We start from the raw sequence: 27,692 nt of genomic DNA on the forward strand, positions 1-27,692 counted from the left end.
TATTGATATAAAAACCCTTGATTTCTTTTTGAACGGAAATACTGACATCACTAAAAACATATAAACCATGGCAGCAAAGCCCTTAGGTTAGTAAGTGATACAATGATGTTGTTAAGTGTTATCAAGTTGGCTCTGACTCATAACCACCCGTACAAGGCTTCTGAGGATCAGCTTGTTAGTTTGAAGCCCCGAACTTGCAGTCCAGTGCATATTTTACAGCACCACATCAGGACTCAGTACCAGTTACTAGACTCCTGGCATAAAAACTGCTATCAGTTGAACAATGTAACTTTTTTCTTAGGATCATAATCATTTCTGGTTTCTGACAGGAAGGGTACTGCTGACTGTATGGCTACTACTCACATATCACAACCCACCTCCCCATAGCTCCATCACCACCCACTTACTTACTCCCAATTTACAGATTAATTTGTTGTTGAAGTGCTGAAACTTCTCACTGGGCATAACTCTCAACAATGAACAAAAGTGGACGTACTGAAGGATTTCCAGTATTTGACCAAAGGAGAAAAAGAATTATTGTTTATGTAAAATCTGATACATCATTAATACACAACAGGCTTTTCCATTTCAGAAGCAAAGTATTGATACGCTTCAATTAGAAGCTTTTTTCCCCCCATCGTGGAAAATGATTAGAAATTCTGTCTAAATATGCTGGAAATGTAACATTAGAGAAATGTTCAGAAAATGCCCCAGTGTAAATAACTGAAGATTATATAAGATTATTGTTTGTAAAAGTGCCTGTGATACATTTTCTTAGCTCTTGGATGTAATTCCAAATGAGAACCTGGACAGGGGTGTGGACTGGTTTATTTTGAGCTTTATGGAACAACAGGGATTTGCAAGCTTTAGCAAATTCCCAACCATAACCACAAAAGATCTCTTTGGACTTCGCCAAATAGAAAACAAACAATAATGCGCTGCTGGGGTGAAAAGGTCTTTATTTGTTATGACAGCTAGAAAAATAAATGGTACCTGGGGCATTTGTTTTAATCATGAAAATGGGGCAGCTAGTGCTCAGCATTATGCATCACTGAATCATTTCTACAAATAATCTGGTGAATATGAAAGACAGCTTCTTGTCTTGCAAAGAACTCACTTCTTCACAAGTACCTACTAAGATATGATGTCAACTTTAACAAAAGCAAGGCTTTCCACACTAGACAGACTAAGCACTGTACTCTTAACCACAAGGTCAGCAATTCAAGCCCACCAGCAGTTCCTCAGAAGTCTTATACAGGGTTGCTATGAGTCAAAACTGACTCAATGGCACTTATCAACAACAACAAAGCATATAAGCGTATGAGAAATAAATACATTTTACAAAGACATACAGAAAACAGATCAGTATGCTGAAGCATTTATTTAATAACTAGCTATAAGTTTTTATAAAGAGCTCTGGTAGCGTAGTGGTCACGAATCGGACTGAAAACCTTAAGGTCAGCAGTTCGAAACTACCAGCTGTTCACGGGAGAAAGATGAGACTTTCTGCTCCTGTAAAGATTTACAGCCTCGGAAACCCTGTACAGGGTCACTAATGAGTTGGAACCGACTCCACAGCATATAACAACACCAACAAGTTTTTATACTATTGCTAATATAGTCATCACAGTGATGATATACTAGTATACTCATTCAAAGTAAGTCAAACTGAATCAAAGTAAGTCAAAAAAACGTTGCTACAAAATCAGACACCTTTTTTAAGCAAAAATATCAAAATATTTATTTCTCTAGATATCCTTCATCTAGGTCTAGACAATTCTGGAGACAGTATTTCCATCTTTCTAACTCTTCCGTGAGTCCTGGTGTGGGCTCTGCAGGTTAATGCACTAGACGGCAGAGTTGGTTTGAACTACGAAATCAGCAGTTCAAGCTCACCAGCCACTCCTCGGAAACCCTGTGAGTCAGAATCGACTCAACAGCATTTAACAACAACAACTTTTCCCTGAAGAACTCTTCATTCTCCAATTCACACCATGCTAAAATCCTTGGAAGGTACACATTGTGTTCCTCTTCAATGTTTTTATGGTTGGAAAACAAAAAATGTTTGAAGGAGCAACATCAGAGATATAGAATGGATAGGGTAAGGTTTCCCAAGCAGGTGCATTTCTGTAATAGAAAAAATTCTGTGGTGTAACTTAACTGCCTTTTTTCTTACCAATGCAGTTTTAAATTTTCTTAAAACATATTAATAATGAATCCCCACGATTGTTCTCTGTAGTTCTAGAAAGTCTATCAAGATTAGCTCTTTGGCATCTCCAAAAACAATCGCTATAATCTTCAGAGCTGACCTCTCTGTCTTGAATTTGACTGGCCCAGGAGATCCCCTCAGAAGATACTGTTTTGATTGGGTCTTCTTTTTTTTGAAAGCACACCAATGAAACTGACACAGTGTATTACTGAGTGAACTTGTCTGTAGGCATTCACTGATCACAGAGATAAACATGTCTTCTTTGAAATAAACCTGTGCATACAAGAACTGGAATCCTAGTAGTGATATTTTTTTACTTATCCTTGTATACACATAGTGATGTTTTTCAAAAACACATTAAATAATCAAATTTCTCAGCTTATCTTGAAAGAAAACAGATGTAGGAAAATTCTAGCTTGGTTTAACATAAATCTTTCTGCTGAGGTACTATTTCACTCATCTTTTTCCATCAAATATTTACTGACCACTAATCAAGTGGTGTGGCACTGTGGGATAATGCACTGGACTGCAAGGTCAGTTTAATTAATAAAAACACTCAAATATGAAAGTGTAGCATTATAAGTTGAGATACGTTTTGAAGAAAGAAAACACAGATTTGGAGTATTTGTGACAAAAGAAAATTTTAACCTCTTAGACTTAATGTTAGAAAGGAAAAGAGATCAAGAAAGACTTCTGTGATAAAGAAATGTTTTAGTTGAGAGCTAAAGAATAGGTGCATGTAAAGAGAGAGAGGTCTATCAAAGGCAACACAATTTATAGAATCTTTCTGACAGAAATGAATAAAGCATCATCAAAGTACAAAAGTGAAAAAGTCAATGAAGTTGTAATATAAACAGTGAAATAAGTGAAGATCAGTGAAAGATTTCCACCTGAGATAACAGGGCTGACTGGAACGCTGGGAGACAGCTTCCAAGGTTGTCAAGTAAATCCAGTAGTAACCATTTTTGTTGCATTGTTAGGTTTGCAACAAGTAAAAGGTATCTTTATTGGGCAGAGAGGAGAGCTGCTGGTGCCTTAGGATAAGTACTGGATTACTACTAACCACATGATCGGTAGTTCAAACCCATCAGTTGCTTTGCAGAAGAAAGATGAAGCTTTTTTGCTCGGGTGAAGATTTACAGTCTTTGAAGCCCTCTACAGGGTTGCTAACAATCAGAACCAACTCTATGGAACTGAACAACAACAACATGGGACAAAGAAAGAATGAAAGAGAAAGGAAAAGTCACAGAATGAACCCAAACCAAGCACACTGAGAAGCCTGCAAAAAACAAAGGATTGCCCTGGGGGCAGTTGCCAAGATCCATATGACAATCAGGAGACTGGGTGATGGGTCACATGCAAGCAAAGTGGAGATGTTTAGCCTGAGATCCTAAATCAAGGTTGAAAGCTTAGCAGGGCCTGATGTAGTCCCAGATGAGTAGAAACTGGTTTAGTTTGGAGCTTTGACATATATAAAATATTTTAAAATAATAAAGAAGGATTCAAATGATGAGCAAACTTTAACAGACTAAAATAAACAGAACTTACAATAAAAATTGTAACTGTTAAACAGATTGGCCCAACATAAAAGAGAACAAGTAAACTGAAAGACAGATGTGAAAAAAATTACTCATAATACATGAAGAGAAATACAGTTGAAGCAACATAGAAGACAGGAATGATGTAACCCAACCAGAAGAGTATAAACAAATACTAGGAAGAATACAGAAGAGGTACTATTTAAGGGGAAGTGACTGATCATTTTAAAAACTTGAAAAAAAAAATTATTAATCTACAGATGCAATATGATAAGGCCTCCCAAACTGAATACATAAAAAGAACTCTATAAATTGTGCATAGATACAATTTAACAATTTTCAGAGAGTACAAAGCATCCATAATAAATCTTAAATACTCATACAGCTTAAAACAAGATATGGAATGAGAATTTCACTGACTGCAGATTCTACTACCTTTAATTTGTTGAAAGCTAATAGCCACCTACTTAGAATTATATATCAGGAAAAATAAAAACACTTAGAAATAAACCAAAATATAATAGTTTATTATCAATGGACTTCATAAACGATTCAAGAAGGACTACTTCAAATGCAGAAAAAGTTAAGCAAATAAAATGGCACCCATGTACAAAACCTAAGTAAATAAATGTGTATAATATATACACACACACTAATAACATCTGTATTTGCCAAGTTTATAAAAACCAGGCTAAGAACATTAGAAGATAATACTGACTGGAAGTTCCTAGATGATGCAGATGGTTAAGTGATCAATGCTAATCAGATGTTTGGAGAATGGAGTCCACCTAGAGGTGCCTAGGAACAAAGTCCCTGTGATTATTGTTGTTGTTGTGATGTTCCGTGGAGTCGGTTCCGACTCATAGTGACCCTGTACAGGGTTTCCAAGGCTGTAAATCTTTATGGGCGCAGAAAGCCTCATCTTTCTCCCACGGAACAGCTGGCAGTTTCGAACTGCTGACCTTAAGGTTTGCAGCCCAATTCGTAACCACTACGCTAGCAGTAGCCATTGAAAACCCAATGGAGCACTATGAAGCTCATGGAGTGCAAAAGATCACTTTTACATGGTCTTTCTCACCATGGTCTTGTAACTACCATCAAATGACTGGGGTTTTGTTGTTGTGTGCCATCAAGTCAGTTCCGACTTGAAGCAACTTCTATATATAGTTTCCAAGAACTACTGGTGTGTTTAAATTGCTGACTGTGCAGTTAGTAGTCCAGTGCTTATCCTACAGCACCACAAACAAAGTACCTGTGGCCCACCAAGGGGATTGGACAGTTTATAAATAATGCAAATAAAGTGCACAGCACACTTGCAGGTACTGTTGTTGAGTGCCATCGAGTTGGTTCTGACTCATAGCAACCCTGTAAAGGGTTCCCAAGGAGCACCTTGTGGGTTTGAACTTCCGACCTTGTGGTTCACAGTCCAGTGCTGATCCTAGAGCACCACACCAGAAGTCCCGTGTGGGTACAGAACAATGCAAATTAAGAATATGGACAATAGTATTAAGCAGTTTTCCAATCCTGTTCTGCTTAAAACAAACCATCCCAGAGGCAAAAAAAGGGACTTCACTACCTTCAAAAAGAAGAGAAGGGAGCATAATACATCCTTTGGACCCTGGGTCCCTACACTGAGGACCTCCTAGGCTGAGAAGACACAGAGAGAGAAAGCTGTAACACAGAGACAGTGCATGACCACAAACAATGGGGGCAAGTGCAGCAAAGAACCAGCAGCATCAGAACTAAGAGACCAGCAGAAAAAGGCATGGGGGTGGCGGGCTTCTGGGTTCACAGAGCACCTTTGGAAAGGAGATTTGCTGGCAGATTGGAGGGCCTCCAGGGCCAGAGTGGAGCTAGGTTCAGTGACCCAAAGAGAGATCTAAGCATCTCCAGGCAGGAGGCTTGATGGGAATGCAGTACGACTGGCACTTGTTGATGGAATTAGCCTTGCCCATCCAGAGAGAGCCAGAAAGCTGAGCAAATTCAGGCCAAGGCTAATGGCAGGGTGGGTGCCCATTGGGCACTTGCTGGCAGATTTAAAGAGCTCTGTAAGATTTATCCATGCAGGGCAGACACCAAAAGACCAAAGGGCCAAAGGCTAATGAGAAGACTATCAAAGCTGTCTAGAGCAAAGAACCAAGTCACTCTAGGTCATGTCACTTCACTATTCAACCCCATAACGGTGGGTATGGTCTCTGAGTTCTGTGTGGGCATTACAACAGATTATCAAACCTAGCAGAGAAGTCAAGAGGGCCATGGGAAGGAGCGCTGTCAGAACTGGTTAAAGGGCTAGAAGGTGGAGGCATATTTGACCTTCACAGCACAGGCAGGAAAGGAGCATCAATCATATTGATCTCAGCTTAAAATCAGTGACATCAATAAAGGTTTTTCACATAGGGGTGAATTCTAATTTCAACAAGTTCACTTTAGAGTTTTAATGCAATGTGGCAAAAAGTTAAGTGAAACTGAGTCAATGATGGAAGCTGGATTAATGACTGCAATCATCCTGGACCACCACTTATTTCCACAGTGGTGGAAATAAGACTGGGCCTGATAGTGGGATGAACATGAGGGAGGAGACAGCAAGAGGCTTCAAAGATGAATTTAAGAGTAGGAGACTAGACAGTTGGAGACATTCTCTGAGATAGGAAACACTATCCAGAGCCTTCGTTCGTTTTGAACATGGTGAGTTTGAGATACTCAAAAGATGTCAAGCCGAAGAGAGAACTTGTATAGCAACCAGAAATGTAGAATAATAAGAATACATGTTCAAAGACAATAATCTTCACCCAAAATAACACTGAGGAAACATAAATGAAGAAAAGGTGAACAAATATTTATGTATTTTAAATCTCTTAGGTAAATCCATAATAATATCCTGCTGGGCATTTATTCTTTTGGTTTATAACTACGAAAAACTAATTAAAGTGAAAAACATTAGGATTCACCTAAAAAACATAGCCTTTTTTATCAGTTGATATTTTATCTGAGTGTGGAAGGAATGAAAATGAAGACAGCTACATTTTATTATAGAGAAAAAGTTAAGCAGATCTTAAAATGAGCACCAAGACTCGTGAATATGCAAGATGATAAAGAACTCAGGCTTTTTATCATCTTGTGAGGAAGCAACTCGATAAATGCAGAGGGGGTTGGTGACAGAAGAGGATACAGCATCATGGATCAAATGGGGATTTGCCCAATGCCAATTTCTGGCTCAGTACAGCGCTATGGCAAACATTAGGTTAGGGTACATGTCAATGAAATGTGATTTATTTTATTAGAGGCAACATTAGTTCACAAATAACTGTGGAGAGCTGGTGAAAAAAATAAAGTACCCAAGCAACAAGAAATTTCAAGTTGCCTTGAGGGACAAAAACACTCATAACACAACACTCAGGACCATAAGATAGAATTTCTATTGAGTTGGCTTAACAAATGAATGCAACTAGAAACAGCTATAGTAAAGTAGGTTACAGTTTTAGACAATGAGCTAGAAAGGGAATTACACACATTACAAGTGAATAATATGCTTCCAGCAGCTCATTCAGACTAAAATATCTGGGCCACCTCTTAGATCAAGGATCACACTGTTAACAAGCACACTTGTGTCCTCACAAAAACTAGTAGGTAAGCATATATTTTGCTTCACTTTAGCAGATTAGAACATTAAATCTTGAAAAAGTCTATGGGTTTTCATTTTGCAAGAAGACAATCTAATAAAGGAAAACTGAAAATTGACCATGGCCGGGTTTTATAAAGACAATGTAGTAAATAAATACTGAATTTAATAGAGATTTAACACTTCAACAATACAAGTAAGGATTCTTTGAATAACAGCTAAGTAAATGAATGGTGTGTGCCTCTGTTCGTATACATAAATACACATTCAGATAAAACATGCACAAAATAAAAATATTTACAATACTGAAACCAATAACTGTTTAGTTATGATACACCTACACCCAACAATCAGATTACTTAATCTATTTTTCCATGTATGTAATAACTAACAACAAAACATAACACTCCTCTCTTGCCATTTTGCAAAGGATTAAAGTGATTTATCCTAATCTCTGACACCACTATATACATCCCACCACTTATCATCAATGCAATCCTTACCTTAACTCACCTCATACTCTGAGAACATGAAAATAATCAAATAGCACAATCTCATATTGCACCACTTCTGCCTTCATTCCTAACTGCCACATTGACCTTTTTTGAGTCTTCTGAAAGTCAAGCTCTTCTCTTGAAATACACAGGCAATTCTCCCATATCCTTACCAGGCTAAATAACTTCTAAGCATCCATCAGAACTCAGCTAAATGTTACTTTCCCAATATGGCTGTGCCTTCTTGCTCTTTTTAAAGCAGGTCAATGTCTCTTTTATGTTCTCTCATAACATACTGTTCCTTCCCCTAATATCAACTGTCAACATGGTATGTGTAGTTAGTATTTATTTTTCTCAATATAAGTCCCATATAGTTAGATATTGGTGTCTATTTTATCTACCAAGAGTGATAAATATGTTAAGGGATTAATTACTTTTTGAATGAATAAATGAGTAGCAGAAGTAAAATAAAGTCAGAGAAGTTTGAATAAATAAGCATTGTAATTTTCATTTAAATCTTTTCTAACTGCAAGCTTTTTGAAAATAACTGAAATTATCCTCTGAGAGGTACTTAAGGAATGTCATGGGAAAACTATCAAGAAAAATCATTTTTCCCATAAGGAATACTGCCAAATTTCAGTGTACTATACAATAGATTTGTATTTTAGGGCAATTCAAAATCGAAACAATACACTTTCAAAAATAAAAATTCCTACCAAACAAAATTAGGAGCTCTGGTAGCATAGTGGTTACGAATTGGGCTGTTAAACTCAGGGTCAGCAGTTCAAAACTACCAGCTGTTCTGCAGGAGAAAGGTGAGGCTTTCTGCTCCCGGAAAGATTCATAGCCTCAGAAACCCTGTACAGGGTCGCTATGAGTAGGGACCGACTCCAAGGCACATAACCACCACCACCATAACCAAACAAAATTACTTTCATGCCAAAAAAAATTCAGTATCATACATAATGGGAAAGGCATGTAGAATGTATGGCTTATCTCTACTATTTCTTTAATCTCTATATTTACAATTGCAAACAAAGACAACCAACAATAATTTTCATAAAATGCTTAGACCAATTAATCCTAAGAATTTCAGGGAAAAATGTAGAATTTTTGTTCCTATGTATATATTTGTGGTTCCAAATGCAATTTAGAATTTGTGGAACCAAGAATTTAAGAAATTCACAAACATCAGTAGGAGTAGTCAACAAATCCCACAGAATACATATATTTTTAATAATGAATTCACTATACTGATTAATTTTGAGACAGAATTATTAAGAGGAAAAATCACTCAATGATATATGAGTTGAGGAGCCATCACTGAGAGAAAGATCTATCAAACTCAGCGTGAGCCAACATAGGCATCTAAGATGTCCTGGAAAGTTGGGCACTCAAGTCAGCTGGATCTATCTCTGAAACCTCCATTTTCCAATAAATTTTCTTTCTTTCCTTTTCTTATTTCTTCTTTTTTTAAAAAAGATCCATATGTTTTCAAATGTTAGATTTATGGACTCTTACAGTGCTGCTGTGCATAAGGTCTCTATGGGTCGGTACTGACTCGATGGCACCTAACAACAAGAAGAATAATTAAGAGAGAATTGAGCACGTGCAATCACTAATTAACTCTGTAACCATTCTTTCTCCCAGTGATCAATTACTCCTTCGTTCCAGCATATGGAATCTTCTTAAAAGGACAGTCCTAAAAATGAAAATTTGATTAGCCCACTCACTATGGTTTCTTGCTGCATACTGAAACTCTATGGATAAAGCACTAACTCTATAAATTCTCGTGCTATCTTTGCCCCCTGCCTGGAAGTTCTAATTTGTACACCTTCTAAGACAACCATTCCAAACACTGCCTCTTCTCTGTGCCTAAAATTTTCTTCTGGAAAAGTTACCATCTCTGGTAAGGAGTTGACTTATTATTTAAGCAGCTCTAGTGCTCCTATAAAATTCTGCCCAAAACTCCATTATAGTATATATCTAACTGCATTACAATGTCTACTGCCCCCACTAGACTGAAACCTGGTACACAGAGGGGCCCTTTGCAAATGTCTGGATTCTCCTTCTACATAACTATCTCCTTTCTACTGACCTGCAAGCTCTAACCTCCTCAGACTTCACTTTCCAGACTTGCCAGTTCAGGGAGACTGCCTGATTTCACCTGCTTTCCTTTTTCCCTGTGCTTTTCTTTTTTCCCTAGGTAATCTCTCTAGGCAAAACACTGGGGCAATCACAGGACTTAGCTCACACATTGTGTTGGACTTCTTAGTTGTTTCAGACTGGAAACTAAATCCAGTCCCCATAACTCCATCTGGAGTTCTGGTGTGGCTCTGCGGGTTAATGAGTTGGACTGCAAAGCTGGTTTGAACCACAAGGGCAGCAGTTCAAGCTCACCAGCTGCTCCTCGGAAACCCTAACCAGGGTCACTATGGGTCGGGAACAACTCAACGGCACTTATCAGCAACTAACAACTCCATCTTAGCTGAAATATTTTAATACAATTGAGTGGTCTTTGTTTAGGCTGATGTTTTCATAATTTAGAATTCATGATCATTTAAAAAATACAAAAAATAATTCACAAAAGAAGTATAGTATTCTTTCTACGGTTGTGGTGGTGGTGATGTGCCGTGGAGTCGGTTCGGACTCATGGAGACCCTGTATAGGGTTTCCGAGGCTGTAAATCTTTAGCGGGGCAGAAAGCCTCATCTTGCTCCTGCGGAAGAGCTGGTAGTTCCGAACTGCTGACTTTGAATTACGAATTAGCAGCCAATTCGTAACCACTACATTAACAGAACTGGCCAATTATTCAAGATCACAAGGGCAACATTTATCTAAGGACAAAGTTGAGAAGGAATGGAGAGGAGGGTGGAATGGAAGTAGGAAGCACAGGGAGGAAGCGGGACGACTGTTGTTGCATTGAGAGGATGGCAATCACTGAGATGAAACAAAGTACATAACTTGTTGACAGTAAACCTGATGATCTGCTCTGTAAACCTTCACTCAATTCACACTAAAAAGTTAAGAAGAACTCAGATAGGAAAAGGAGATTTAGAAACAAACAAAATAATATATAAATAGCCAATTTGCATGGAATAGATTCTTTCTGTCATCAGTATAATGCCTAACACATAGTAGGCTCAAATAAGGGTTAAAGGATGAGTAAATAAGTCACAAAAATGTCACATAACTTTTTATTTTGATATGATCAAAATTAGGATAAGTTATTTAAAGAAACTGGAAAACATCCTGAGCTTTTCAAATGGAATAATATAACTCTGTTTCATATCTTGTAGAAGTGTTCTCTAAAATTACAGTCTCTACTTGTGAGATTTTATAGCTCATCAATATTCACATATATTTTAACTTTCTCTGAATACCAGAAACCCACTGGCATGGAGTTGATTCTGACTCACGGAAGTGAGCAATCACTACTCACGGTAGAATTGCTTCTTAGAGTTTCCAAGAACACAGATCTTTCTGGAGCTGACTGCCCCATCTTTCTACCTCAGAGAAGCCGGTGGCAGAAATAATCAGGCAATGAGCAACCTGGTGCTTAACAAATAATATAAATAAGAGTTACTGTATAACCTGTTCCTTTAAAGATATTTGTATTTGGGCAATGAGTTTGTTGACACAATATAATTTAAATAATGATGTATTTAGGTAAGATGAAAAATAAAGGAAATAAGTGAAAATAAATAAAGCACTATTATATGGCTATAATATTTTACTGGCATCATGTAAATTATGATTTATAAATACATATGATTTCTTTAAAAAACAAACATACACAAACCAGGATGATTTCAACCCTTCTTCATAGATTTCACCTGGTCCAATCTGCTTTTTGGAGTCCTGGTGTGGCATTGTAGGCTAATGCGTTAGACTGCAAAGTCATTTGAACTGCAAGAACAATGGTTCAAGCTCACCAGCTGCTCCTTGGAAACCCTATACAGGGGTCGCTATGAGTCGGAATCAACTTGACAGCACTTAAAACAACAATCTGGTTTTTAAGATTTACATGCCTGATCCAGAGAAAAAATGCAGTCACAGAAGTCATCTTAGTTCATGAGCTCTGGAGTAAAACAACCCTGAACACAGATCCCAGCTCCAGCGATGGCTTATCTTCTCCAAGCATTCGTTTTCTAAGCTGCAACATGATGATAACCACACTTATCCAATAAAGTAGCTGTAAGAATTAATAAATGAATACATAAAAAAAGCACCTCATACAGTATTGGCACAGAGTTAGCCACTATTTCATTATGATTGAGATTGTTCTGCCTAAAAACAAATTTTTTTTTAAAACAAACGCCAAAGCTTGATTGTCTTATACCCTGTTCTCTCGTGTGAGGGTCAGGCAGCTTGAATTTGTAGAAGCTGCCAAGCTTGTCATTATGATTGCTTATAAAATGGTAAGGCCAAGTTAGGATGCTTAACGCTCAGAGTAATTGAAAATCAATCATCTCCAGAAGGGAGAAGTTAGGCTGGAAGCTGGGATATAGATGAGCAAATCTGTGACTGAAGGGGCCAGTAAACCAAGCTTTCAGATTATGGGACCAATAAGGATTCAAATTCCAGCTCTACCAGTTCCTTTTTCTGTTTGGTATTGAACAAGCTACTTTATTCCATATGCAACCGTAATAATTAGTACCCAAGTGTTCAGATTTACTGACTTAAATATTGTACGTCACAGGCTTATACTTTGCAAGCACTCAATAACTCCTAATAGTACAGAAACCAAAAGGATTGGAGAAGGTGGAAAAGTATTAATTACAAGATGATAAAGGCAGACACAAGGAAATAGTAAATTCCTGGATCAGTCTAGCACACAATACCAAGGCTGCCTATCTTTTATAATCCTATCTCAGATTATACAAAAGCAGTCTTTAGCATGATAAAGACCTGTGGGAAGGTAAAACACTCAAATGCTAAAGCTTTTATGGTATAAGCTAAACTGAATGAAAGCTGACTGAATATAGACATGCTACACATAACAAAGCTTAATGTTCTACGGATTTTGATGATTTGCAATTATGTGTGGAGTGTGGAAAGACAAGGTTTTGCAACAATACAAACATACACTGGGTCCAAGAAACTCCCGTTGCTGTCAAGTATCATTGAATCGGTTCTGGCTCATTTGTTGTTGTTGTGAAGTGCCATCGAGTTGGCTCTGACTCACAGCAATCCTGCATAGGATTTCCAAGGAGCTGCTAGTGGTTTTGAACTGCCAACCTTGTGGTTCACTGTCCATTGCTGATCTTACAGCATCACACCAGGAGTCCATAGCAACCCTATATAAGGTTTTTTGAGGAGCAGCTGGTGAGTTTGAAATACTGACCTTGTGGTTCAAACCAATCTAACCTTCAAACTGGCCTTGTAATCTGGTGCTTATCCTACACTGTAACACACCACGACTCCATGACCTTAACTAAATCCCTGAACCTTAATTTTCACATCTGTAAAACTGGCATAATAAGAACTACCTTTCCAAGTTATTGTACTCATTATGTTTTTATAGTTACTATACTTGCAGACAGGAACTCTGGCAGCGAGCGCTAGTGGTTATGAATTGGGCTGCGACCGCAGGTCAGCAGTTCGAAACTACCAGCTCTTTCGCAGGAGAAAGATAAAGCGTTCTGCTCCCAAAAAAGATTTACAACCTCAGAAACCCTGTACAGGGTCGCTATGACTCAGAACCGACTCCATGGCACACAAGCATACTTGCAGACTGAGAATCACAAGATCAGCAGTTCAAGCCTACTAGCCTCTCCAATAAAGACAGATGAAGTTAGCCCCTATGCAGGGTCTCTGAGTGGAAACCAGCTGCATAGATTAACAAAACAACCTATTTGCCATAATGGTGCTATAGCGTAAGCACTTGACTGCTAACTGCAAGGTGGGAAGTTCAAACTCACCAGCTGCTCAGCTGGTAAAGATGAAGAGGCTTTCTGCTCCCAGAAATATTTCCAGCCTCGGAAACCCTACACAGGGTCTCTATGAGTTAGAATCGACTAATCTGCAGTGGGTCTGGGCGTGTGGTTTGTCACGAATATAAAAGAGTATTGGTCACGCAATAGTTAGGTGCTTAGCTGCTAACCTAAGTGTTAGCAGCTGAAATCCACTCAGCGCTCCACAGAGGAAAGACACAGAGATCAGCTCCCATTAAGAATTCATCCTAGCTGCCCACCAGCACCGCCCCCTAGCGAGATGAACAGGCTGCATTCCACTAGGACCTGGGGTAGTGGTGACGACTGTCCAGTTCGCTCTTAGTCCACCTGCCGCCTCCAGATGCTGCAGCCCACAAGCCCACCTCTCTCCTGTACCAGGAACTTGCCACCACCACCATCATGCCCTACCCACACCCAGCGCTGACCCCAGAACAGAAGAAGCTATGAGACATTGCTCATCAAATTGTGGCTCTGGGCAAGATCACTCTGGCTTCAGGTGGGCTCCACTGGCTGCAGTTCATTGGTTCTGAGAACACGGATCAGAACCAGTGTTTCTACTTCCAGCTACAGCTGACTGCCAATGGCCAGATGAACCTCTGCATTAGGGGGGTTGTGTGTCCTCCTCTTCCAGGAGACACCGTACCAGAAGGTGGATGATGGGATGTCCCTTTCCCTAAGTCATCAAAACCAAAAGCGGTGTTGTGGGCATCAGGGTAGACCAGGGCATGGTACCTCTGGCAGGAACAAACCACAAGACCACTACCCAAGGACTGGAAGGGCTCTCTGAGACCTGTGTTCACTACAAGAAGGATGGAGTTGACTTTGCCAAACGGCGCTGTGTGCTGAAGACTGGGGCGTATAGCCCTTCTGCCCTCACCATCATGGAAAATGCCAACGTGCTGGCCCATTACGCCAGCATCTGCCAGCAGGACGCCATCGTGCCCATTATGGAGCCTGAGATCCTCCCTGATGGATGGGGACCATGACCTGAACTCTGTCAGTATGTAACTGAGAAGATACTGGCTGCCGTCTACAAGGTTCTGTAGACAGAGTCAAGCATATAGCTTGCTGAAGGCCAATACGGTAACACCCGGCCATGCCTGCACACAGATGTTTTCTCATGAGAAGACTGCCAAGGCAACTGTCACAGGATTGCACAGCAGAGTGCCCCCTGCTGTTACTGGAGTCACCATCCTATCAGGGGGTCAGAGTGAGGAGAAGACATCCATCAACCTCAATGCATCAACAAGTGCCCCCTGGTGAAACCATGGGCCCTGACCGTCTTCTGTGGGCGAGCCTTGCAGGTCTCTACCCTGAAGTCCTGGGGAGGAAAGAAGAGTCTGAAGGCTGCCCAGGAGGAGTAGTCAAGTAAGCACTAGCCAACAGCATCGACTGCCAAGGAAAGTTCACTCCAAGCAGTCAATGGTCAAGCCATGGTGCAGCCAGTGAATCCTTCTCTTCGTCTGTAACCACACCATGTGGAGATGTTCCAAGGCTATGCCCTTATCCCACCAGGCTGCACCCTCCCAGGCCTATTCTTGTGGGGAGGAGCTCATTGGGGACTCCAAGTCACCCTTTCTCCACACTCATGATTCTTGTGACATTGGTGTGTGGTGGTGTCAGTATATGTGAACTTCATCACCCTTTCCAGCCCACTGCAAATAAACAACTATTTAAGAAGGAGGGGAAGAAAAAAGATTACAGCCTAGAAAATCCTACAGTGAAGTTGTATTCTGTCACACGAGGTCATTTATAGAATTAAATATCCAATCAAGAGTCCCTAACTACAACTTGCCATGACTGTAGCAACTTGCATCATTGAGCAAGGAAGGATGTGGAGATCAAGGCATCCTTCACCTAGATGAAGAAGATGAATCAAGCTTTACTATAGGCCAGTGTGATCGACTCATCATTTTTGTTTTAATGGGACATCTTTCTTATATGCAAATTTGGAATACCTCCTTATTTCTGTCAACAGATCCTGACGGACTCATTAATCGTATGATCGCCAATGTGGTATCCAAGGGGCAGCTGTGACTAAAATACTGCTTACAAGGGGGCTTCAAAAGGTTTGTGGAAAATGGAATGAAATTCTCCGACAAACTGTCTGAAACCCCTGCTTATTTTTCCTGAAACCACCTCCCTCACATATTCTCATTATTCAAATGGACTTTAAAATGCATAACATTCAGTATGATCAAACCTCAAAAGCCAGCATTTAGTCTTCTAGGCACTAATTTCAAAAGTCTAATTTATGCTAATTAAATGCTGTACCATGTCTCACTGTTAATTTTCACTTTTAATACTGTTTGAATCTAATATCTTCACATCTAATGACAAGACACAGATAAAGAATTATAAACATCTCCTTGGTTAAATCCACCATACTTACCAAACTCCAGAAACTAAAAATAACACTGTCTCTTAAAGGAAGGGCTCTTCATTTAGGTGTAGTTGACTGGGACAGACAAAATGGAAATCGGTGATGCAGAATATCAAACTAAGACTAACCCTTTTATAATCTCTTTCTCTCTGATGATAACTCTGTGAAATGCAGAAACTTAATCATTTTCCGTATTCTCAACTGTTTATTTTTCAATGCAAAGTCCCATCAATTTGGCAATGGATGAGCAGAGTAATCACTGGAGAAAACATAGGAGGAAAAAAATGAGCCAAATTAACTGATTCTGTTTCGATAGTCTATTTAATCTACACAATGAGTAAGCCTAATGTTCTTACTGAATGTAATTAAGTGATACTTTGTAAATTCTGCTTTAAAAAGACTCTCATCTATAATAAAACACCTTTTGTCCTTAGGAAAAAGAGTGGTAGAAATGGATGCTAAGGTAATAGTTTGGGAACCCCGTCTTATGTTCTCAATAATGAATGTTTTTACTTTGACAATGAAAAGATTTCTACCTTAGTATTATCAAAACTCAATTTGAATAGTTTTGGTGGTGACTTTTAAGGAAACAAAGCGCATCAATAATATAGAATGTTTCCTTAAGGAAGCACAGGTGGTACTGCTATGTTTCCATTCCTTCTAGTCAAAAATCAATGTCACACTAGGCCATGATGACTGGCTGCTTGCAGTTATACTTAAAACAGACTGAAATGCATCATTCCTTAAAATCTATTCTTCTAGTAAGAGTAATTTAATAACTTGATTTATTTAACTTTGTAATTTGATTCAGATATACAGTCTCACCACCATGGTTTGGAAAGCATAAGAAAAAAAAGGCTGTCTTTATTAGTGTTAGAGAAATTTACAACATAGCCGATTTTTAAAGAACAGAAACTGCAGTCAATTATTAGCTACAGACTCACACCTGTTGTCTGTCAGGTTTCAAGCTCCCTAGGTGTGAAATTTAGTCAAGGCAAATGAAAATGAAGAACAACCAGCTGCAAACAATTCTTTTGCTCTGATACGGTAATTAAAAGGAAAACCTATACAATGTGTTGTATCTATGAGAACCACGTTATTTCATGTCGGGGACAGTTCCATTTTCTTTTAACAGATTTGTGTTGCTGTCAGGACTGCTCTAAAGGCTGGTACTTATAGGTCTGGGCTATGGACCTAATTTATATTGGTAGTCTTTCCAATTACCTTTGCTAACTTTTTCTCTAAAGCATACAAACAAGATGTCAGAAAAAATAAACATTATCATGCCCACGCCAGCCCTCACATATGTGTCAGTTACATTGTGCTGTTTATCAACATCACATCAGTATCAATGTAGTCAGGTCATGTGACTCAGCCTGAGGTACTACAAACACAAAACACTTTAAAAAATGCCAACCTAAAATACATGTCATACAATAATAAATTAGCACATCAAACACAGGTAAAGCCTACAGTGTCATGACCACACTTATTTGAAAAATCTTAAATTACTAGTATATAGTTGTTGTTGTCAAGTGCCGTTGAGTCAATTCCAACTCATGGTTACCCTGAATAGGGTTTATAAGCAGCAACTAGCTGGTTTGAACCACCAACCTCTTGGTTGGTGGTGGCTGTGTGCTATGAAGTCAGTTCCAACTCATAGCAACCCTGCATAGGGTTTCCGAGGCTGGAAATCTTTATGGGATCAGAAAGCCTCATTTTTCTCCTGTGGAACGGCTGGTAGTTTTGAACTGCTGACCTTATACCACTATGCTACCAGCTAGTGATTCAGAAAACTATTAATTTGATAGAATTTTAAATATCAAGAAGAATTTATCCAAAACAGTACCTATACAGTACTGCAAAACATTGTGATGTGCTTTACTGAAAGTTAAAAATATTTACCCAACAAAAAGTCACTGTAAAAACAGATCATTTTACTTGTGTTCCAATGTTCACAGCACCGGTATTTACAATAGCAAAAAAGGTAGAAACCACTCAAGTGTCAATCAACAGATTTAATGGTGTGGTGCTGTAGGATAAGCACTGGACTGCAAGGCCAGTTTGAACTGCAAGGTCTGCAGTTGAAACTCACCAGACACTCCTCTGAAACCTATGTTGTTGTTATTATAGGTGACATCGAGTTGGTACTGACTCATAGTGACACTATGCACAACAGGACGAAACACTGCCTGATCCTGGACCAACCTCATAATCCCTACTATGCCTGAGCCTATAGCTGCAGCCACATGTCAATGCATCTCATTGGAGGGGTCTTTCTCTTTTTCTTGATCCTCCATTTTACCAAGCACGATCTCCTTCTCCAGGGACTGGTCCTTCCTGACAATATGCCCGAAGTATGACAGATGAAGTCTTATCATCCTGGCTTCCAAGGAGCACTCTGGCTGTTCTTCCAATGCAAACCTGTTTTGTTGTTTCGACTTTCAATATTTTTCCTCTGACACCATTAACTCAAATTCATCAATTCTTCTACAGTCTTCCTTATTCACTGTCCCACTTTCGCATGCATATGAAGTTATTGAAAATACCATGTCTTGGATCAAGCGAAACGTAATCTTCAAACTGTTAACTTTACAGGGTCTGGAACCTATACAGATCTGAAATAGATGACCCTTGGAAACATTATGCTGAGAAAAATAAATTAGGCACAAAATGGACAAATATTCTATGATCCCACTTAAATGGGGAGTGCAGTAGATCTATGGGATAAGTACTGGATTGCAAACCACAAGGTCAGTGGTTTAAGCCCACCAGCCTCTTCCAGGGTAAAATGGGGCTTTCTGCTCCCACAAAGACTTACGGCCTCGGAAACTCTGTACAAGGGATGCAATGGGTTGGAACCAACTTGAAAGCACTCAACAAAAACATATTAAACATCTAAAACATGCAAATTCAATGAGCTAAAGGTTATTATTGCTGGTTACCAGGGGCTGGCATAAGGGGAAAAAGGAGACATACTGCTTAAGAGGTACTGAGTTTCTATTTAGAATGATGAAAGTATTTTGACATGGATAATAGTAATAGTTGTACAACATCATGAATCTAATTAATGTTACTGAATTGTATACTTAAAAATGAGAAGTGTTTTGATATATACACTTTATCACAATAAAAATTAAAACACACATCACTCTTTTTTAGTATGTATCAAATTTAAATACGACTTCCTCTGTTAAAACAAACATTCCTGTACAAGATGGGAAAAGAGGAGCATCTGTAAAGCTGGAACTAGATAAACAGTGATGCATATTTTGACTCTACAACTTACTAGTTTGTGTGACAGGGGACAAGTCATTTAAAAATTACTTCTGTTAAATTTTTCATCTGTAAAAACACAAACAATATATTTTTTTAATTAAATACATATATAAAGTAGCAAAAAATAAATAAAGAATGCAATCTATCCTACTTGACAAGGACAAACCTATGCATGAAATGATTTTTACCAATATACTTTAATTGACCAAAGCAACATTGGCTGAACCAATGAGACAGCTCAAATCCATGATCTGCTCCTCGGAAATCCTACACTGGGTCGTGATAAGTCAGAACCAACATGATGGCACTTAACAACAATGACAACAACATTGCAGACACTAAGCCCAGCTAAATGAAAAATAGTGGAATTTCTATATCCCCAGATGATTTATGGAACTTAATAACATGAAACAAATTAAATGGATCAAGGGCAGGAAGGGCATGCAACATTTTTACAGTCAATGAAAAGAAGAATTTGCAGGTTTTGCTAAGGTATTTAAGGAGCCCTTGTGAAACAATGGGTTTTTTTTTGTTATTGTTTGTTTTTTTCTTCAGTTTGCTGCAAAGTGAGGCCATAGGTTCGAACCCACACACCAGCCGTTGTACAGTCTGCTTCTGGAAAGCACCAGAGTTTGGAAACCCATTCTGGCAGTGCTATCCTGTCTTCCAGGGTTACCAAGAGTAGAAATCAACTAAAGAAAAGTGGGTTTGGGATTTGGCTAAGGTATTTGCAGTCTCTAGCAAAAACACGCTGTTAAAATTTAAAATGTCCTAACATTATAGGTGAAAAATATGATTCACCTGACCCAACCATGGAAAATGCCCTTAACCAATTTATGAAATAGGTTTCTTTCCAGATCATGAAGAATTATTCACCCTGAGGGTTGTACATCAGAGAACTGATTTTTTTTTTTTTTAATAGAAACTAAAATGAAAAGAATAATTCAGAAAATAGAATATTCGTTACTCCATAAAGTTCTGAAGAATACGCTTCAGGAAACTAGAGATGGCAACAATAGTGCAGAACAAGGACAGGTCTATGTTGTTCAGTGATCACTCTACTCAGCAATAAATCAGTCCCTTTTCGACTTGGATTTTAACATACAGCTGAAGTATATCAGCTAGGAGAGAATCCAATCTCTTCCAAGATTATTTATGGCAAAACACTCTTAACTGAAGTCCAATTTGTTTGGGGAATTGCAGTCATTCTTTTCCAACTAAACAATAAATGAATCTGCCTTTCATCATTTCAACTCTTGATCATGAAAGAAAATAAAAGAGAACCTATTGCAACAACACTTTACAATCCAGGAGCCCAGTTAAAGGACCAGTAGAAAGCTTTATCTAGAGTGGTGAAAAACCCAATGGGCTACAAAGTAAAATTCATTAACGTGAACTGCCTGTGCACTTTCTGCATCAACTGGACTTCACCTAGTGAGCCATTCATATCACACAAGCGAGCTTGCTGGGGATTTTGTACAATCCCTCTTCATTCTGAAGGCCTCATGTATCAGTGAATCACTGGGCATGTTAGAGGACCACTCTAACTGTTATGTAACCAAAGCATACAGAACGAACAGTGTTGGGTGGTGGTGTTACTTGCCATCAAGTCGAGTCCAACTCAAAGGGACCACGTATGTTATAGAACGGAACTTACTTCATAGGGGTTTGTTTGACTACAATCTTTTTTTACTTTTTTCAAATAAGATCTTTTTCTTTTTAGTTTTTATTGTGAACTGTGTGATAGTATACATGGGAGAACATCAGTTTTACACTCAGTGTTTCAATGCAATGATAACAATTCCCGCCATGCATCATCATTCAACAGTATTTGCTTCTATTGCCTCTGGATTTTTTTTGGATGTACACAAAAACACTCAGGAATATATACTCATTTAAACAACCAAAGGGCACATGCTGCAAGCCTGCCTCCTGGCTGCCAACACCCAGTCCCTCTCTTTCCATGAGTCTAGAGTTCTTAACTGCTCTCTCTCTCCCATGTCATCATCTCTGATGTAGTTGCTTCTCTGGATAGGGTCCAACATTCCACTCGAGCTCATCTCCCTTGATAGTCCTAGGGTCCTCCATTACTGGATTGTAAGATTAACTACTCCCCCCTTTTTGTTACAAAACTTCTACCTTTACAGTTGTAACAATCACAATTAGTCACGATAACAATTAATCACTATTGAATCATAAGAATCTTATCCCCTTCTCCTTTCACCAGACCCATATAGACAAGATAAAAAACTATTCAGAAGGAGGTTCTACCTTCCCCCACACATTCTGGAACTAAACTTCTTGAAAACTTGTAAGCCAGTCACTTCGTGCCTTTATGGCCCCCTTATTTTAGGTAGCCAATGTCTAAGTTGCCCATCCCTATTAACCCTGTGTACAGAGGGGATCAGAATGATCTTTGATGTGAAGATTCCTTGCCTCTCAGTTGGTATTTTGAGCTACTATGGGAGAAAGATGAGGCTTTCTGCTCCCATAAAGATTTACAGCTTCAGAAACCCTGTACAGGGTCGCTATGAGTCAGTTCCCTCTCCACGGCACATAACCACCACCACCACCACCACCTACATAAGTATAGGTCAAGTTCATCAAACTGTAACAATTTACATTTGTTTCCTTTATCAAAAAAATTTTTTTATCTTCCTCTAGTCGAGTTCAGATCAACAAGCCATTGAAGCTAGGTCAAGTGGGTACTATTTGCAAGTCTAGGAATTCTTGTGCATCTCCCTTCACTTCATATCAGCTGGACGCCTCACTCTCCAGCTGTAGCCTTCTGTGACTGTGTCCTTGTCCATGGGCTCAGAAGTCCCCAGGTTTCACTATACTTTGGCCCAACCTGCCCTTCCTCTTTTCTCTCTCTCATCTCCAGGTTGATGGAACATGGTCAAACTCAGCCCATATCTTTACTGCTGCTTTTTCCTCACATCCACTCACCTATAGACCAACATGGTTGCTAGCAAGCTTACATTCCTGCTTGTGAATTCCCTTTGATTTTCAGTCTTGGAAGGGAATTTGTCCTAAAGGGACTTGATTGTTAGCCTTGACGGCTCCCCAGCAAATAACTTGCTTGTTCTTGTACTAGCCAATCAGACTGTGTTTGGCTACAATCTTAATAGAAGCAGATCTTTAAGACTTTTCTCCTGTGGAACCTCTGGGTGGGTTTAAACTGCTGGCCATCCAGCACAAAATCATTTGTACCACCTAAAGACCTGATTACTAGTTAAAAGGGAGCAAATTTGGGGGCTAAAAATAGAATCATCTTAGATTAGAAGAAGAAAGGGAATAGAAATAATTTTAAAAACATTCTTTAACTTACTATGGTTTTGAACTCTGACGTGCTATTCTTTTTCATAATGATATATGTATTTAGGTACAATTTATCATTTAGTATTATTTTATTGGCATTCATTAAATTCTTTAATACATTTATTAAGCTGTGTTTTACTATAGAAGAAAAACATCTATACCTTAAAATAGTTTTTTCTATAATATCACAAGTCCCCTTTTGTGCACCTTTCTTGTCATACACATGTCTAAATGTTAAAGATACGGTTACTGAAAGGACCGCCTTATTCTTTTTAACCCCAAGTAAATAGCATTTGTTTTTTGAGTACAGAAACTGGTTCATTTATTCAATAGCTGGTGGCACATACAAAACATAGACATCATCAAGCAGCAAATGAAAATAAATGTGAAGTAAGTATAAACGTGTGTGTGTACATACATGCGTGGAAAGCTGGGTATACGTTGGGGTTATCAATTAGAAATGTTTAACTGAAAGAACTCTGAGCTGAAAAGTATAAACTCAGTCTAGGCAAATGGGTTCCATGAGATAAAAACTACTATGGTAGATGACAAAGCACCCTAAATAATGCCATAAGTATATTTTAATAATGGTCTTATGATTTGAGAAGAAAAAGTCTAGTGGGCAGGGCAATACAAAAGGGATTATTAACAGAGACTCATTTGGAATGGAAGACAGAAAAAGAAAAGAATGCCAGACTCTGGTGAATATGTGACTCCAAAATTACATTCGGCTGGAAGCCAACACAAATTGATTTTTTGAACATTAAAATTAAAATTCTATTTTTAAGAACCTGTGAAGCATCTATTTAAGATTAGTAACATTGGCACATTATGTGGGTAATTATTCATAGATATATTTTGATATTGTTTCAGATGCATGAACTTATTTTTTAAGTCCTGATCACTAGAAAATGGTTTCTTCCATTGCATATCCTAAACCCTTATAGTCTTGTTAGACACTACATTTATAAAGCTATTCAGTTCCAACATTGACAATACCATTACCTACAAGAAGTACCATCTAGCTAATAACAAGATAAAGTTATAAATAAAATAAGAGTTAAAAATTTTCACAGCTTTTACTTTCATTGCCCAGGCTTCCTCTAATTGCTCCAAGTGTTTCTATTTTTAATATAAGTAGAAAATATGATAAGAAAGAGAATTAAGTTAAGTGCCATCGAGTCAGTTCTGACTCATTGTGACCCTGTGTAGGGTTTCCAAGGAACGGCTGGTGAGTTTGAAGCACTGACCTTGTGGTTCAAACTGACTTTGTGGTCCAGTGTTTATCTATAGTGCCACACCAGGACTCTAGAAAGAGAGTATGGAAGGTAAAAGAGTCAGCGTAATCCAATGATGTTTTATGTGATAAAAGCTTCACTGAAAGTATTTATGGGAGAAGAAAAAAACCTGTCATTCTTCCTCTAAAATTCAACATTTCCCAAATGTAAACTACCTAAAATTCTAAACTACGAAAAATTATGACATCATCTAAATGAAACCCAAACCTTAATAACCATTTATCCAGTGAATGAAACAGTGTTAGACATGGAGTTAGGCATGACTCACTCTTACAAGGAGGACAGGCACAAAAGGGAGAGGATTGCAGCAGCTCCATTCTCTGTTAATCAAGTTGATTTTGACTCATAGTGACCCTATACAGGGTTTCTGAGACTAGACATCTTTATAGGAGCAGACAGCCTCATCTTTCTCCCATGGAGTGCCTGGTGGGTCTGAACTTTGGGTTAGAAGTTCAATGTCTACTCCGCAGCACCACTGGGTACATTGCAAGAGGTAACAGAGAGTGTATAGGCTCAGAGGTGAGAGGTAGCTGGAATAGATCCTGTATAGCTCCAGGGAAGGGCAAACCATGAACTCTCAAGAGAAAGGCAAAGGTCATCAAAGGCAACAACAAAGATATGAAGAGGATTGTGGTCTGGGGAGTTGTAGAGTTTTATAAAGATTGTATGAACTAATTGGAGTCAGTTTGTTATCTGAAAAAACAAAATATATACCAATATATATATATTAACACTCTCAAACCCAGCTGCATATAAACTTTATCCCAAATCAGAGAATTATTTAGGACAAGGTCCACAAGGCCAAATGCTTACAAAAGCCAGGCAAGTAATGTAAATAATTGATGGCCCAACAGGGCCCTGAGTAAACCAGTGAGGGCACTGATGACTCTGTCCCAGAAAGCAACTGCTTAGCAGAGGTGTAGGGGCAGAGTGGTTTGATCTAATACATAAGTAATACCAGAAATCAAGACTCCCAGGTGAAATGTACTGATTTTTAAATAAAAACAACTAAATCCATGTTTTTCAAAACACTAAAAAGTCTGCAGAAAATGCCTACTGACTCAAGGCAAACAGATTGCAAGGCCATTTAAAACCAATTCACTAAGACAGAATTCATGCATCAAGTTACTTCTGATTTGCATTAAGTATTTTCCCCCTAAGTACCTTGATTTGAAAAGATTTCTAAGTGATACAGTCTTGAAAATCTTTGCTTTGGTAGCTATGAATGGTGAGGGAAAGCAAGTTAATTTGTTTTATTTGAGGTGAAATCTGTTTTTTGTTTATCCAAAGTAGTATGGATGATTCGAGGTATTCTGGAATAATTCTAAAAGTTTTTGGACAGATGCAAATCTATAAGGGGATGTGGTTTTTGAGTGCCTTCAATTTGGTTCTGACTCATAACAACCCTGTATAGGATTTCTATGACTGCAGTATAGGGTTTCCGAGGCTTTGACATTTTGCAGACGCTGAAAGCCTCATCTTTCTTCAAGGATGGTGGTCTTGAGTCACCAACTTTGTGGTTCTCAGTCCAGTTCTGGTCATCAGAAACACAAAAACATTTTGTTTTCACCCATCAGTCTCTGACTTGGTAAAAATAAATGCACACAAAGTGCAATTTCATGAATGAACCTTGTTGGAGATATGAGTGGGTGGCGTGCTTCTTTGTTTGAGCAGCCAAGCTTACCTATGTCCAAACTCTTATTCTTGGGACTTGAGCTGACATCCTGACCTGATTCCCACAGCCCTTATGAGTCAACAGCTCACTTTGTGTAAGTAACAAGAATTCTCTAGACTGATGTTTGAACTGAGGACTTAGGACTTGCCAGACTCCAAATCACGTGAATCATTTCCTTTACAGTTTGCAAATTCTTTGAGACATTGCAACAAACCGTGGAACCTTAGGATGTTGGAGAGATTACTGGAGAGTGGTTGATATCAGGGATGATGAATAGTATTTGCTATTGTTTTAAGTGCTGTCAGATTGGTTCCAACGCATGGCGACTCTGTATAGAGTTTCTTAGGAGCAGCTGGTGGGTTTGAACTTTGTGGTTAGCAGTCTAGAAAAGTCACATATTTGGGATATCTTTAATAACCACCTCATAGGGACCAGCTTCATGCTGATCCTTTAAAAAGAAATAATACTTGCAAACTCTAAAACATAATTCAATTAACATGATGAGGAAACTTTAAAAAATATTCATGATCTCATGATGCCTATATGTAAACATTTTTACATTTTAAATTTATATTCCAAACTAATGTATGAATTGGTTCTGGACTAATGAAATTGCCAGTTCTATATCAATTCCACTTTTAATACAGGTCCTTCTATTATATCAGTCCTTTTTTAGTATTACTTCCCTCAATGATTAGAATGGGTACCAATCGTGAGAGTCTCATTTTCCTTCTAAAATGCAGTGTAAATGTCATAACCGTAGAAAATTAGTAAACTCCAGCCACAAATTGAATATCATCTCTTCCATGAGGCTAAATGCATTCTCAATGATGGCTAAAGTATATCACTGACAGATTCTGATTTTAAACACAGGGTTTGAAAACTACAGAGTGCAAAATCAATGGCACAAAGAAATTGGTGAGAGAAAGGAAAACAGAGATCATTCATTTCATTACAAAGCAATTATCTACTTCAAATGATTCACTGTAGGATTTACAACTAATGAAAGCTTTAATATGTATGTCATACCACCCCAAGAAAACCTTGTGAATTATGGACTTCAAAGCTAACTGTACACAAGGAAAATGAAGCTTGGGAATTGTAAAGGATCTAACAGTATAGGAACTAGAAGGTAAAAATATAAGAGCCAGAAATACAGGAACCACAACGTGTTCTCAGAGTCTACTAATTCCAAATCTCCTTCTTCAGCTTAAAACCAGTTGCCATGGGTTCAACTCCAACTCGCGGTGACCACAGGTGTATCAGAGTAGAAATGTGCTCCACTTAATAGCTGATTTTTCAGAGGTGAATTGCCAGGCTTTTCTTCTGAGTCACGTGTAGACAGGCTTGAATCTTCAATTAGTGGCCAAGCTGATTAACCATTTGCACCACCCACAGGCTCGTAAGCGCAATATTAAAGCACCTGGAATACTCAGAGTGCAGAGCATCCTTCAGTGATTTTTACGCACACCAAAAGTTCTGCCTAAAACATCCTAGTTCTTTTTCAAGGAGAAATTATTTGTTTATATTCTGCTTCCAACCAAAGAATGACTCCCACATACGAAAAGCAAAATCTTTTATCCACTGTTCAAAGTCACAATTGCCAAACAATGTATCTGGAAACAATAAATGTTTAATTTTTTGCTGTTTTTCAGAGGTACTCAATAAGCCATAACATTCTAAAGCCTTCTCAAGTAAAACAATAAACAATGGAAAATTTTCTTTCCTAAGTGAAATTGAAACACACAGATTTATATAATTCAATGCATTGGAGGAGTGCTGGATTATTTTTACTGAAAATAAAGAGTTAATTGCTTGATCTAGATAACATTCTAGCAGCTCATTAAAAAAATTATTTTAATCATTTCTGCTCTTTTTCTTGTTTTAAACTACGTGCTCTTTTTTTTTTTTTTTTTTTT

The 27,692-nt window shown here is 38.4% G+C and overlaps 1 protein-coding gene and 1 pseudogene across 1 annotated transcript in view; one reads left to right on the forward strand and one right to left on the reverse strand.

The window, feature by feature from the left end:
- LOC102812110 (mitochondrial inner membrane protease subunit 2-like) overlaps positions 1–27,692 on the reverse strand; it is a 1,190,436-nt gene that overhangs the window by 810,128 nt on the left and 352,616 nt on the right. The window lies entirely within an intron of this gene.
- Positions 14,217–15,181, forward strand: LOC102810951 (annotated as a pseudogene).

This window comes from Chrysochloris asiatica, unplaced genomic scaffold, assembly GCF_000296735.1.
Source record: "Chrysochloris asiatica unplaced genomic scaffold, ChrAsi1.0 scaffold00032, whole genome shotgun sequence".
Classification (NCBI taxonomy): domain Eukaryota; kingdom Metazoa; phylum Chordata; class Mammalia; order Afrosoricida; family Chrysochloridae; genus Chrysochloris; species Chrysochloris asiatica.